General features: G+C 37.6%; 1 pseudogene; it reads left to right on the top strand.

Annotated features, from left to right (window-relative positions):
• Positions 1-10,244: 10,244 nt before the first annotated feature.
• Positions 10,245-15,581, top strand: LOC122754574 (annotated as a pseudogene).
• Positions 15,582-15,959: the final 378 nt, after the last annotated feature.

The following is a 15,959-nucleotide window of genomic DNA, read 5'->3' on the forward strand; positions in this document are numbered from 1 at the left end:
CTTCACTTTGTAAAGTCCCCCTCTCATTAAACTGTTACCCAATTAGAGCTTATTGCTCTGCTGGGACACCTCTTGTCCAAAGGCATATAAACCTAAAAAAGTAGCCATGCTTTCTCTTTGATTGAATAATAGGATAAGGGGCCTTTTTTGTCATATGACAGCCATGATTGATAAAACTGACTATAATTTACCCAAAAACTCTGTCTCATGAAATTTTTTTTTGCCACAAAACCAAAAGGAGAAGTTCCCAAAGCAACTCAAATCTTGAAGAGAACTCAGCAACTACAAGAAAACTCAAAGAAGACTGAAGAGCTGTTCTCTCTCACCTTCACCAACTCCACCCTACTCTATCAATAAGGAGATAGTCTCACATCCTATAGGGTTTGAGACCAGAGTTCTTCAAGATACATTCACAGTTGAAAGAATGCAACCTTAGAAAGAAAGGCTTAAATGGCTGGTAATTAAAAGATCACTGATAACTTTGGAGAGAACAAATTCACTTCCTGGTCATTTCCAACAAATTCTTCCTGCACCTTATTCATCTTCCTCAACCCTCCCCATTGGAACTTGGACTCTGGCCCTGTAGACCCTAGGCTCTGATAAGTGAATTTTCACCTTATCCACATGACTCCCCTGCAATTTTCAAACCATGTCACTGCATGTGTGTCCCCTCCCCAGTCTCTTTCTGGTTTCTAGTTTTCCACTAGGTTTTATTTTCAACCATCATAATGCAAACTCCTTGACGTTTAGACTGTCTTGCTTACTTATACTTGTCTCCCCAGTAGTTATCACAGTGCCTGATAATACTTTATCTTTCATTCATTCAATCATTCATTAACTGATGCCAAATTGCAGTAGATTCAGAAGAGTTTGAATAAAGGAAGTGGAGGCACTGTTCAAGGAGTTCAGCAAAGAAGGGAAGGAGAAATATAGACAATAGTTAGCTAGGATAGAGAGATCAATGGAGAGCTTTTTGAGGATAAGGGAGACCTGGACATGACCCTAAGCATTAGAGGAGAGAGTAGGTAGAGACAGGCTGGAGATTTGAGAGAAAGCATGGTAGTGGGAGCTGCTGTTGTTGTTTGTCCTATGTTTCTGGAAGAGGACCAAGATATGGGGAGGTAATGTTATGACTTGTGCTGCAAAGTCATCAGCCTCACTCCTCCAGAGCCATCTGAGTCTAGGGGAGAGATATACATCAGAACCTTGGATTTTGAGGCAATTGGAGTTAAGTGACTTGCCCAGGATCACACATCTAGTAACTGTTAAGTGTCTTATGCCAGATTTGGAGTCATGTCCTCCTGACTCCAGGGCCAGTGCTCTATCCACAGCATCACTTAGCTGCCCTGATATTGGGGGCAATCTGCTGTAGAAGATGTATAGGGATGGGGTAAGAGATATATTTTAAAGGATTAGCCTTGGCAAGAAAAAGGGACATGTCTTCATCAGAGTCTAAAATGAAAGAGAAGATAGTGGGAGATGATATCAGAGGAATTTAAAATAGTAAAAGGCAGGAAAGAAGCAGCTCTCAGCAAAAGGGTACAATTCTTATCAGTCTGCTATGAAGTGAAGTCCTCTGCTGAGAGATGGAAGGAGAGGGTGCTATGAGAGGCTTGAGGATAGACAACAAAGTTTGAAACAGGCATTGTGATGAGTGGGATTGACCAATCAAAGAGGAGTAGAAGGAATGCCTTGCTGCCATAAAGTCTAGTTTAGGTCAGATGAATTTGTAGGGGACCCAATCAGCACAGTTTAATGACTTCCTCCAGGTCCCTCCAGTAACACATGAAGAGGAAGGACAGAGTCAGGTGATCAAAGTCAGCCAGGTTTGAGCTTTGGCAAGATGTGATTAGCAACAAGACAAAGGGGTAAGGGGCTGGATAGTAGAGGACAGTGTGGAGAAGGTCCGGATTGAGAAGGGAAGAGAGTGTAACCAGTCTAGGTGAGAATGTATTGGGGGATTGGGAGGATTAAAGTGTTATAAGGCATAGGACCACAGGGAATGATGATATAGCATGATTATCTGGAGTCATATTATGTCACTTATATGAATGGTGTGAACCTAAAAGAAGAAAAGGACTGAGCAGTAGTGGCATAGGAATAGTCTAGTAGTGACAAAGAGGAATGTAGAAGTAGACCACCTCACCCTTTTTAGAACCATTAAAAAAGAATTTCTAAATTGTCCTAGTCTAAAGCCTTGCCATTTTCTCTTTGGAAAATATGTAAAGGGTTAAGAAGGAATGCTAAGGTAACTAAAGAAAATAATTCCTTAAAAATCAGAATTGGGCAGATTGAAGCTAATAACTTTATGAGACATCAGGAAGCACTCAAACAGAATTTTTTTAAAATATAAAAATAGAAGAAAATGTAAAATACCTTATCAGAAACACAACAAACCTAGAAAATAGATCCAGGAAGGACAATTTAAGAATTACTGGACTACCTGAAAGTCATGACCAAAATAACCCAGCCTATATAAAATTTCAGAAAATTTTCAAGAACTGTCCCAATATCCTAGAAGTAGAGGACAAAATTGTCATTGAAAGAATGCACCTAATATGCTCAAAGGGCTATAAAACTGTTTATATCCTTTGACCCAGCAATGCCACTGCTACAGTTATATCCCAAAGACATCCCCCAAAAGAGAAAAAGACCTATTCATTCAAAAATATTTATAGCAGCTCTTTTTGTGTTGGCTAAGAATTGGAAATCAAAGGATTGCCCATTAATCAGGGAATGGCTAAACAAGATGTGGTATTTGATGGTGATGGAATATTTTTATGCTATAAGAAATGACAAACAGGATGATTTCAAAAAGGTCTGGAAAGACTTGTGTGAACTGATGTATAGTGAAGTGAACAGAACCAAGAGAATGTTGTACACAGTGAGTGCAATATTGTTTGATGAAGAACTGTGAATCACAATTATTCTCAGCAATACAATGATCCAAGATAATCCCAAAGAACTAATGATGAAGCATACTACCCACCTCCAAAGAAAGACCTGATATTGATTGTACATAGACTGAGGCATGCTATTTTTCACTTTCTGTAATTTTTTCTTTTATCAGTTTTCTTGTACAAGATTACTAATATGGTATGTTTTACATAATCATACATGTATAACCTATACTTGATTGCTTACTGCCTCAGGGTGGGGGCAGGGGAAGGAGAGAAGGAGGAATAAAAATTGAAACCCAAAACTATAAATAAAAATGTTTATTACTTTAAAAAAAGAAAGAATCCACTTATCCCCTGAAAGAGAACCCCAAATAAAAACTCCAAGGAATATTGTAGCCAAATTCCTGAATTATCAGGTGAAGAAGAAAATACTTCAAGAAGGCAGGAAAAAAAAACAATTTAAATATCAAGGAGCCATAATCAGGATTACACAGGACCTGGCAGCTTCAACAATAAAGGATAAGAGGGGGCAGCTAGGTGGTCCAGTGGATAAAGCACTGACCCTGGATTCCGTAGGACCTGAGTTCAAATTTGGCCTCAGACACTTAATACTTACTAGCTGTGTGACACTGGACAAATCACTTAACCTTCATTGCCCTACCAAAAAAAAAGATTTTAAAAAACCAATAAAGGATAAGTTAGACTTGGGATATGATATTCCAGAAGGCAAAGGAGCTTGGATTGGAACCAAGAATCAACTACCTAGCAAAATTGAGCAAAATCTTTCAGGGGAAAAGATGGACATTCATTGAAATAGAGGACTTTAAAACTTTCTAGATGAAAAGACCAGAACTGAACAGAAAATTCAGTCTTCAAATGTAAGATTCAAGCATAAAAAAGGTAAAACGGTGGGGGGGGGGGGGGAACAATGTTATTCAATTAGGTAAAACTTTTCACATCCCTACACAGGATGATGATACTTGTAACTCTTGATTGTATTTCCATTGGGGAAGATAGAAAGAACATACATAGAGATTGTAGGTATAAGTTGATTTTGATGTGATGATATTAAAAAAAAAACAAGGGGAGGAAAAAAGGATCATACTGGGAGAAGAGGAAAGGAGAGGCAGAATGGGATAAATTGCATGGCATGAAGAGGGGCAAAAGACCTATTACAGTAGAGGGAAGGAAGGGAGGAGGTGAGCATTGTTTGAATCTTACTGATCATCAGATTTTGCTAAAAGAGAGAATAAGATACACACTCAATTGGGTATGAAATTTATCTTACCCTGATAGAAGGGAGGGTAGAAATAGAAGAGGAAAGGGGAAAGAAAAGGGAGGAGGACTTGATGGAAGGGAGGTCAGATTGAGGGAGGAAGTGGTCAGAAGTAAAACAATGGTGAACAGAGATAGGGTGAAAGGAGAGAGAAAAATATAAATAAGGGGGGAAATAGGATAGAGGGAAATACACAGTAATCATAACTGGGAGTGTGAATGGGATGAACTCTCCTATAAAACAGAAGCAGATAGCAGAGTGGATTAAAAAGCAAAATCCTATAATATATTTTTATAAGAAACACATTTGAAGGAGAGAGATACACACAGAGTAAAGGTAAAAGTCTGGAGCAGAATATATAATGTATCAACTTAATTTTTAAAAAAAGCAGGAGTAGCAATCCTTATCTCAGACAAAGCAAAAGCAAAATATAGATCTAATTAAAGCAGATAAGGAAGGAAACTACATGTGGCTAAAAAGTACTATAAGACAAGTGGTACAGCATCCAAATTCTTAGAAAAGTTAAGCCAGTTACAGAAAGGAATAGATGGCAAAACTATACTAGTGGGGAACCTCTACTTCCCCATCTCAGAACTAGGTAAATCTAATCACAAAATAAATAAGAAAGAAGTTAAGGAGTTGAATAGAATTTTAGAAAAGTTAAATTTGATAGACCTCTAGAGAAAACTGAATAGAGATAGAAAGGAATATACCTTTTTCTGAGTGGTACATGACACATACACAAAAACTGACTATGCATTGGGACATAAAAACCTCACAGTCAAATGCAGAAAGGCAGAAATAGTAAATGCATCCTTTTCAGATCATGATGCAATAAAAATTACATGTAATAAAGGGCCTTGGAAAGATAGACTATAATTAATTGGAAACTGCATAATCTCATCTTAAAAAATGAGTGGGTGAAACAATAAATCATGGAAACAATCATTTCATCAAAATGAATGACAATAAAGAGACAATATATCGAAACTTAAAAGATGGAGCCAAAATAGTTCTTGGTGGAAATTTTATATCTCTAATTGCCTAGATGAATAAAATAGAAAAAGAGAAGCTCAATGAATTGGACATACAACTAAAAAAGCAAGGGAAAACAAATTTTAAAACACCAATTAAATACCAAATTAGAAATTCTGAAAAACAAAGGAGAGATTAATAAAATTGAAAGTAAGAAAACTATAGAATTAATAAATAAAACTAAAAGCTAGTTCTATAAAAAAACAAAAAATAGCTAAACTTTTGGTTAATTTGATTTTTAAGAAAAGAAAGAAGAAAATCAAATTACCAGTTATCAAAAATGAAAAGGGTTAATTCACTACCAATGAAGAGGCAATTAAAGCAATAATTAGGAGTTATTTTGCCGAATTGTATGCCAATAAATTTGACAATCTAAATGACATGGATGAATATTTATAAAAATAGAAACTGCCCAGATAAACAGAAGAGAAGACAATATACTTTAAAAAGGCCATTTTAGAAAAAGAAACTGAGTAAGCTATCAATGAAGTCTCTAAGAAAAAAATCTCCAGGGCCAGATGGATTTACAAGTGAATTCTACCAAACATTTGAAGAACAAATAATTCCAATAGTATGTAAACTATTCAGAAAAATAGGCTAAGAAAGAGTCCTATCAAATCACTTTTATGAAACATATATGATGCTGATACCTAAAGCAGGAAGAGCCAAAACAAAGAAAATTATAGATCAATTTCCCTAAAGAATATTGATGCAAAAATTCTAAAAATAATATTAGCAAATTATAGCAATTTATCACCAGGATAATACACAATGACCAGAAGGGATTTATACCAGTAATGCATGGCTGGTTCAAGATTAGGAAAACTATCAACATAATTGACCATATGAATAACAAAACTAACTGAAATCATACGATTACCTCACAGAATATTATTATGAAGAGAAATATTTTGACAAAATACAGCACCTATTCCTATTAAAAATACTAGAGAGCATAGGAATAAATGGGGCTTTTCTTAAAATAATAAGCAGTTTCTATTTAAAATCATCAGCAAACCTTATATGTAATGAGGATAAGTTAGAAGCATCCCCAATAAGATCAGGGGTGAAACGAGGATGTCCATCATCACTATTATTCAATGTTATACTAGAAATGTTAGCTTTAACTATAAGAGAAGAAAAATAATTTGAAGAAATTAGAATATGCAAGGAGGAAACAAAACTATCCTTTTTGCAGATGATATGATAATATAATTAGAGAATCCTAAAGAATCAATTAAAAAACTATTTGAAACAATTAACAACTTTAGCAAGGTTGAAGGATATGAAATCATCAGCATTTCGTTATATGACCAGCAAAGCCCAGCAGCAAGACAAAGAAAGAGAAATTCCATTTAAAATAACTGTGGACAATATAAAATACTTGGGAGTCTACCTGCCAAGACAAACCCAGAAACTATATAAACAGAACAATAAAATACTTTTCACACAAATAAAATCAGATCTAAACAAATGGAAAAATTCCAACTGCTCATGGGTAGGCTGAGCTAATATAACAAAAATAACAATTCTACCCAAATTAATTTTCTTATTCAGGGCCCTACAAATTGAAGTGACAAAAATTTATTTTATAGAGCTAAAAAAATATAATAACAAAATTCATCTGGAAGCATAAAAGGTCAAGAATATCAAGGGAATTAATGAAAAACTGCAAAAGAAGGTGGCCTAGCTGTGCCAGATCTAAAATTTTATTCTAAAGAGGAAACCATCAAAACTATTTGGTACTGGCTAAAAAAGGCAATGGTGGATCAGTGGAACAGATTAGGCATACAGGTACTCAGTAGTAAATCACTATAGCAATTTACTCTGTGATAAACCAAAGACTCCAGCTTCTGTGATAAGAACTCACTATTTGACAAAAACTGCTGGGAAAATTGGAAAATCATATGGCAGAAATGAGACATAGACTAACATCTCACATAGAATACCAAAATAAGGTCAAAATGGGTACATGAGTTAGTCCTTAGCTTCTGAGAACAATACCCTCTTGAGGGCCAGCCAGGTGTGGTTACAATCTAATTAACTTTAAGTAGGTTAATCAGCAAAATCAATCACTCTCAGTCAGTCTCACTTAATTCATTCAGTCTAGATTAATCTCCTCTGGTTGGAACCTTTGGGTGTTGACAAAAAAAAACAAAACAAAACTTTATTTCTTACAAAGGCATGGAGTAAGGATAGATACTGAGGGTTACAAGCCTGGTCAGCAGCCCATAAAGAACCTGTTGTCCTAGTTCCTGTACACTAGGACTTGCTTATTGTAGATTGGGAGAGAAAACTTCTTTCATCTATGGCTGCTTTAGGGAATTAGTTACTAAAAGGCAAGGAGGAAACAGGGAGAGCAGTTTCCAATGGCCCCCAATTATGAAGACCTCCAAGGCAGAGGAAATAGGTGCCAAATCCTGAAGGCAGGGCAAGGAGGGACAAAAGTTCAGTAATCCAGAGAGAAAAGATCTTTTTCAAATTAAAGCCCTTTCTGGTATGGAGGATTTACTTTGAGAAAGACCTCATATTTTTCTCCTGGGGTCAGATATTCTATTATATTCATTTCCCTCCCTAGTCAGATAATAATATTTCATAATAATAATAATAATGTTTACACCTGGCAAAACACTTCACAAATATTGTTTTATTTGATCCTCACACCAACCCAGGGATGTAGGTATTGTTATTGCTGACTATTTTACAGTTGAAGAAACTGAGGCAGACACTAACACTTAGCACAGAGCCTAGCACATTGTAGATGCTTAATAAATGTTTATTGACTCACTGACTGGCTGGCAGAGGTTAAGTGACTTGCTCGGGGTCACACAGCTAGTTATTTTGGTCTTCCTGATGCCAAGCCCAGCATTCCATCGCTGGATCATTTGGCTGCCCCTATAATACAGAGGGGAAGAAGGTCATCTCCAGGGTGAAGATACTGGCTTATTTAAGTTTATTCTAAGCCCAGTCACTCAAGCTCAAAGGTTAAAAATTCATGAAGAGGCATGTGGGGATCATAAAACACAAGTAACAGCTTTACTTACAAAGTCAAAATAAACCATTCCCTTCCTCCTTCAAAATCAACAAAACAAGATCAGGCAGGACTTCCCAGAAGGACTACAACCACACAGCTAAGTGACCTCAATTCTCATTTAGCTCATAGAAGCAGGAAATCCAGTGATTTAAGAAAAGGTTTTTACATATGTTTTGGAAAATAAAATTCTATTCAATAAAAAAAGAAAAGGAGATAAAATCCAGACCCCCAGTTATGAAATAACAATAGCTACCAGAGAGGGCACTTTGAAGTTGCAGAGTGCTTTCCTGTGAGGTGAGTTGTACAGATGGGCATTCCCATTTGAAAGGGGGGAGGAAGACAGGTGCAGGAGCAGGTTTGAGAGTCTGGGGTACTTTATCCATGTCCACATAACTGGGGGGTTTTTGTAGGGCAGTGAGGGTTAAGTGACTTGCCCAGGGTCACACAGCTAGTAAATGTCAAGTGTCTGAGGTTGGATTTGAACTGAGGTCCTCCTGAATCTAGGGCCAGTGCTTTATCCACTGCACCACCTAGCTGCCCCCTCCACATAACTTTTTTTTGGGGGGGGGCAATGAGGGTTAAGTGAATTGCCCAGGACCACACAGCTAGTAAGTGTCAAGTGTCTGAGGCCAGATTTGAACTCAGGTCCTCCTGAATCCAGGGCCGGTACTTTATCCACTATGCCACCTAGCTGCCCTCATGTCTACATAACTTATAAACATCTGAAGTAGGATGTGAACACAGGTCTCCTGTCTGAGATATCAGTAGACATAGGTTCTGGAAAGTGCAAGAGCATGACAGAAGTGGAGTCAAAATGAGCATGGGTTGACTATGACTGGACCTAAGGTGGATCTACATGCAGGAGGTGACGTACTTCATCCTCCTTAGGGGAGGTGAGATGGATCCAAAGACAATAATTAAATAGAGCATGACCTCAAGAAGCTTACTGTCCACTAAAGGGATACAATATATACAAAGTAATTTTCAAAGGAGCGAGTACTAACTTGGGGAAATGGGAAACTTTGCATTAGTGGAAAGCTGCTGAGCTGTGTTTTGCAAGAAGCTAGGAGTTCTAAGAGATGGAGATAGAGGGAATGCTCTGCAGATATGTGTAATGCACATATGTAGGAGATTAATGCCATGAATGGAGAGAATCTATCAGGCAAGTGCGACTGGAATGCATGAAAGTGCAGGAAAGGAGTATAAAATAAGGCTGGGAAGAGAGGTGGGAGGCTGGAAAAGACAAGAGGAATTTTTCATATTTTATCCTAGTGGCTCCAGCAACCTGCTGAAAATGTTTGACTAGGGGAGTGACCCAATGAGATCTGTGTTTTAAGAATATCCATTTGGAGGCAGCTAGATGGCGCAGTGGATAGAGCACCGGCCCTGGATTCAGGAGTACCTGAGTTCAAATCCGGCCTCAGACACTTAACACTTACTAGCTGTGTGACTCTGGGCAAGTCACTTAACCCCAATCGCCTCACTAAAAAAAAAAAAAAAAAAGAATATCCATTTGGCAGCTGTGTAGAAGACAGGTTAGAAAGTCAAGAAAATGGAGACAGGGAGCACAATTAGGAGTCACAGCAACAATCCTTGCTAAAAGTTATGACAATCTGGAGAGAGAAGATAAAACATGTGAGAGAAGTCAAAACAAAATGAGGAAGACTTGGCAACTTATACGATATGACATGATAAAGGGCAGGTAAAAGTCAAAGACCACTTCCAGGTTGTGTACCTGGGTAACTAGAAGGAAGGTGTTTCAAGAAAAATGAGGGAATTTGGAGATGGGATAAGTTTGAAGAGGGTTATAATGAGTCCCATTTCAGTTAGGTTTGATTTGAGATACTTTTGTAAAGATTTCCAGCAGGTAGTTGATAAGGTGGTACCAGAGTTTAGAACATACATGGAGGCTAAATATATAAACTTGGAAGTCACATTCATAGAGATGATGATTGAATCCATGGGAGGTAGATGATCATGAAAGAGAGATAAAGGGACGATGACCATACTTATTGGGTGGGAGAAGAATGATGATCCACCAAAGCAGACTGGGAGTGGTCAGACAACTACAAAGAAAATCAAGTAACGTAATGTAAGCTGTGGCATGAGAGAACATCCAAAAAGAAGAGTTGCTTGACAGTTTCAAAAGCTGCAGAGAAGTCAGGAAGATGTTCTCAGAAAAGGCCAAGGAATTTAGCCTTTGAGATCCCTGGTAACCTTGAGAGCACAACTTTAATCAATTGATGGAGTCAGAGGTCAGATTATAAGCATTTGAAAAGAACTAGAAGAAAGGGAAAATATGGAATCTATTTACTCCCCCTTCTAAGATGAACTCTCTGAAAGGGAAAAGAATTTGAGTAAATTTAAGGTCAAATAAAGATGTTTTAAAGATAAAGAAGAAATCTGACATATTCATATGGGGTGCAGAAGGAATTAGTGAATGAGAAACTGAAGATAAAAGAAATAGAGAGAATATTTGAATGGACCAAGCTCTCAGGGGAAACAGGAATAAAAGAAACCAAAAGCACAAGAGGAAGAATGGGTAACCTTAGTAAAGCCAACCTCTTCATTAGATACAATGGACAGAGACTTATAAGGAAATGTTTTGAGGTACAGAATGAAATAGAAGAGGAATTTAATACAGGTAGACTCTATTATCTCAGTAGAGTAGAAGACAACTGTCTTTTCCTAAAAGGGAGATAAGAGGTGGTGTGAGAAATTTGAGAACAGAAAAAAAAAAAAGGTTTGGAATTTTTAAAAAGAACTTCCTTAATTTTGCCCAAAGGGCAATAAAGCTGTGCATACCCTTTGACCCAGCAATTCCACTTTTAGGTCTTTTGCCCAAAGAAATCATGGAAGGGGGAAAGGGACCCACATGTACAAAAATATTTATAGCTGCTCTTTACGTGGTAGCAAGGAATTGGAAGCTGAGGGGGTACCCATCAATAGGGGAATGGCTAGACAAGTTGTGGTATATGAATACAATGGAATACTATTGTGCTGTAAGAAATGATGAGCAGGAGGAGTTCAGAGAAACCTGGAGGGTCTTATGTGAGCTGATGATGAGTGAGATGAGCAGAACCAGAAGAACATTGCACACAGTATCATCAACATTGGGTGTTGACCTACTGTGATGGACTATATTCTTCTCACCAATGCAATGGTACAGAAGAGTTCCAGGGAACTCATGATAGAAGAGGATCTCCAAATCCAAGAAAAAAAAAAAAGAAAGAAAGAACTGTGGAGTATAGATGCTGATTGAATCATATTATTTCTTTTGTTTTGGGTGCTGTTGTGTTTTTTTTTCTATTTTGAGGTTTTGCATCACTGCTCTGATTTTTTCTCTTGTAATAGGATTAATGTTATTATGTGTATATATATGTGTGTGCATATATCTATATCTATATGTATATAGATATATAGATATAACCTATATCAGATTACCTGCTGTCTAGGGGAGGGGGGAGGGAGGGGAGGGAGGGAGAAAAATCTGAAATTGTAAAGCTTGTATAAACAAAAGTTGAGAACTAAAAAAAAAAAAAGAACTTCCTTAGAACAATGAGGACCCTAGAGAATCATCTAAAAAGCTACTTGAAATTATTGACAACTTTAGCAAAGTTACAGGATACAAAATAAACCCACATAAATCTTCAGCATTTCTATATATAACCAGCAAAGTCCAGCACCAACAGATAGAGAAAGAACTTACACTTAAAATAACTGTGGACACTATAAAATAACTGGGAGTCTACCTGCTAAGATAAACCCAGGAACTATATGACCAGAACTATAAAACACTTTTTTTTCTTTTTTCTTTTTTTTCCCAGGGCATGAGGGTTAAGTGACTTTCCCAGGGTCACACAGCTAGTGTCAAGTGTCTGAGGCTGGATTTGAACTCAGGTCCTCCTGAATCCAGGGCTGGTGCTTTATCCACTGTGCTACCTAGCTGCCCCCTATAAAGCATTTTTAACACAAATAAAGTCAGATCTAAACAATTCGAAAAATATTAATTGCTCATGGGTAGGCCAAGCCAATATAAGAAAAATTATAATCCTACACAAATTAATTAATTTAGTTATTTAGTGCTATGCCAATCAAACTATCAAAAAATATTTTCTAGATCTAGTAAGGAACAAAATTCATTTGGAAAAACAAAAGCTCAAGAATATCATGGGAATCAATAAAAAAGAATACTAAAGAACTTGGTCTAGCAGTACCAGGTTTCAAACTCTATTATAAAGTGGTAATTATAAAACCAATCCTGTAATGGTTAAGAAATAGAGAGGTGGATCACCTCTCTAATGGCTGAGAAATAGAGAGGTGGATAGAACATGTACAAATTATATCATAGTAAATTACAGTAATCTAATATATGATAAACCCAAAGATCCAAGATTTTGGAACAAAAACCTCATTATTTGACAAAAACTACTGGGACAACTGGAAAAAAGTATGGCAGAAACTAGCTATAGACCAACATCTCACATCATATGCTAAAATAAGGTCAAAATGGGTACACGGAGTTCTGGGCGCAGAGCCAAGATGACAGAGAAAAGCCAGGAAGCTGCATGAGCTTTCCTGTGTTTTCCTCAAAAACAACATTAAATCAAGCCTCTAAACAGATTCTGGAACTATAGAACCTATAAAAAGAGAGACACAATCCTACTTTAGATAATTTAGAAGACTTTAGGAAAGGTCTATCTCACCTGGGTGAAAGAGGAGGGCGGCTCAGCACTGCTGGGTTCAGCTGGCAGCTCAGATCACCACAGCTTGGCTCAGTGGGCAGCTCAACACTGATGAGAGTGGGGCAGCTGTGAGTGGTGCATCTGAGAGCAATAAGAAGCTTGCAACAGTGAACCCTATGCCCCAGGAGCAGACTTCAACTTTATAAATTTAAAAATAGGCCACAACATGAGCAAGAAACAAAAAAGGACCCTTACCATTGACAGCTTCTATGGTGAAAGGGAAGGCCAAAACTCAAACTCAGATGAGTTTGTCAAAATGCCTACAAGTGAAGGCTCAAGTGGGAAGATGATTTTGTCTCAAGACCAAAAAGCCCTCTTTGAAGAGCTCAAAAAAGCTTTTTAAAACCAAATGAGAGTGAGTGGTAGAAGAAAAAATGAAAAAAGAAATAAGAGTTACACTGCAAAAAAGCACAAAAATTGACTGAGGAAAACAACTTCTTAAAAAATACAATTGGACAAATGAGAGGGGGGAAATGGCCAAATGAGAGGAAAAAATTGTCCAAATGGGAGAAAAAAATGGCCAAAATGGAAAAAGAGGTGCAAAAATTTACTGAGGAAAATAAGGCCTTAAAAATTTAAATTGGGCAGATGGAAGCTAATAACTCCATAAGATACCAAGAATCTGTCAAGCAGAATCAAAAGACTGAAAAAATAGAAGAAAATGTGAAATACCTCATTGGAAAAAACAACTGACCTGGAAAATAGATGCAGGAGAGATAATCTGAGAATTACTGGACTACCTGAAACCCATGAATAAGAAAATAGTCTAGACACCATATTCCGGGAAATTATCAAGGAAAACTGCCCTGAAATTGTAGAATCAGAGGGAAAAAATCACCATTAAAGACTCAACCGATAACCTCCTGAAAGAGACCCCAAAAGGAACACTTCAAGGAATATTATAGCCAAACTCCAGAATTAGCAGATGAAGGAGAAAATACTCCAAGCAGCCATAAATAAACCATTTAAATATCATGGAGCCACAGTCAGGATTGCACAGGACCTGGCAGGTTCAACATTAAAGGATCACAGGGCTTGGAATATGATACTCAGGACAGCAAAGGAGCTTGGATTACAACCCAAAATTAATTACCCAGGAAAACTGAGCATTCTCTTTCAATGGAAAAGATGACCATTCAATGAAATAGGGGATTTCCAAGGCTTCCTGAGAAAAAGACCAGAACTGAACAGAAAATTTGATCTCCAAATACAAGACTCCAGAGAAATATAAAGAGGTAAATGGGAGGGTGGGGGAGAAGGGGAAGGTTGTTCAATGATGTTAAACTGCTTGCATCCCTATGAGGGAGGATAATACTTTTAATTCTTGGTATCTGTATCTCTGTTAAGGTATTGTTATTAAATTGACTTTGATGAGATGATATAAAGAAACTTAAGGGGCAGAATAAAAGAAGACTAAGGGGAGGAGAGGAAGGGGGAGGTAGAATGGGTTAATTACATCATATAGAGAGGCACAAAAAGAACCCATTACAACAGAGGGAAAGAAGGGAGGGTTGAGCATTGTTGTAACCTTACCCTCATAAGATTTGGTTCAGGGAGGGAATAAAATACACTCCCATTTGTATAAAGGAACTTGGCTTACTCTTTAAAGAAACAAAAGGGGAAGGGGAAAAGGGTGGTATTGATAGAAGGGAGAGTAGAAGCAGGGGGGGAAAGGGTCAAGAAAAAGAAGGGCAGCTGATTAAAAGGTTCCAAGATGTCCAACTGAGCGGTCTGCAGGGAAGGCGGTCATGCTACCCAACCTCAGGTCCTCAACCGAACACTGGCCTTCATAAGCACAGTCCACATAAAGATGTGCTAGAGCCATTATTCCCCCCCCCCATGCAGGATATGCTTACTGTGGGTCTTGTGCTGTTCATGCTCACACACACTTCTGTTACCCAGAGAATATTCATCCCTGAGACTTCCTATCATGTGCCCCTATCTAAATGAGCACTTTCCAAGGTATGTATGTATGTATGTGTGTATGTGTACATGTGTATGCTTGTATGCATGAATTGCATGTATATATACAAGCAAAACTATATGCACACAATACATATATGCATACATACATACATATATACCATCTCTGTATGACCTTCATATTGATCAAAATATTCATGGAGACATATGGAAGACATGAGTATATGCCTCTACAATTAGATGAAGTAATGAAATGTATATCCCAAAGTAATGCAAAGTAATGCAAAACCATAAAGCTGAGGTGAACATTAATCCTGTATTGGTTGAAGCTCTGAGTGAGTCAAAAGAACAGGAATTCAGAAAAATCTTCAGTAAATACTTATCAGAGTCCAATAATCTCTTTGTGGTTTCTTCAGATTTCTGCCATTGGGGGTCAAAGGCCCTGTTAGATTTATTATGATGAAACCCAGGGGGAGATTTATAGATCCATTGAACATCTAGATAAAAGGGGCATGACTATTACAGAACTCCAATCTTTCAGTAATGACTTTAAGAAATGTCACTCCTTTGGGATGCTACTAAATGCTATCATGGTGCTTCAGAAGAAGCACTTCATTCTAAAATTAAGCTCAGTCGAGGCAAACACAAGACAGTTCAGTGAGTTATGAGGCTGGAATACTTAACAGTGTACTGAAGCTCTGAATACTCAGGAATGCCACTTGCACATACTGATACTCTAGATGGGGTCCCAGCCAAGCCCTTACAAAGATGTAGTTCCTTGTCTTTGGGATGCTAAAATCTCAAAATAAGTAGAACTTGGGGCAGCTAGATGGCGCAGTGGTTAAAGCACCAGCCCTGGAGTCAGGAGGACCTGAGTTCAAATCCAACCTCAGACACTTGACATTTACTAGCTGCGTGACCCTGGGCAAGTCACTTAACCCCCATTGCCTAAAAAGAAAAAAATAAGTAGAACTTTCTCTCTCTCTCTCTCTCTCTTTCTCTTTCTCTCTCTCTCTCTTCTTTCTAGTAGGTATAGTCCTTCCTTA

This window comes from Dromiciops gliroides, chromosome 4 (assembly GCF_019393635.1).
Source record: "Dromiciops gliroides isolate mDroGli1 chromosome 4, mDroGli1.pri, whole genome shotgun sequence".
In the NCBI taxonomy this organism is placed as follows: Eukaryota; Metazoa; Chordata; class Mammalia; order Microbiotheria; family Microbiotheriidae; genus Dromiciops; species Dromiciops gliroides.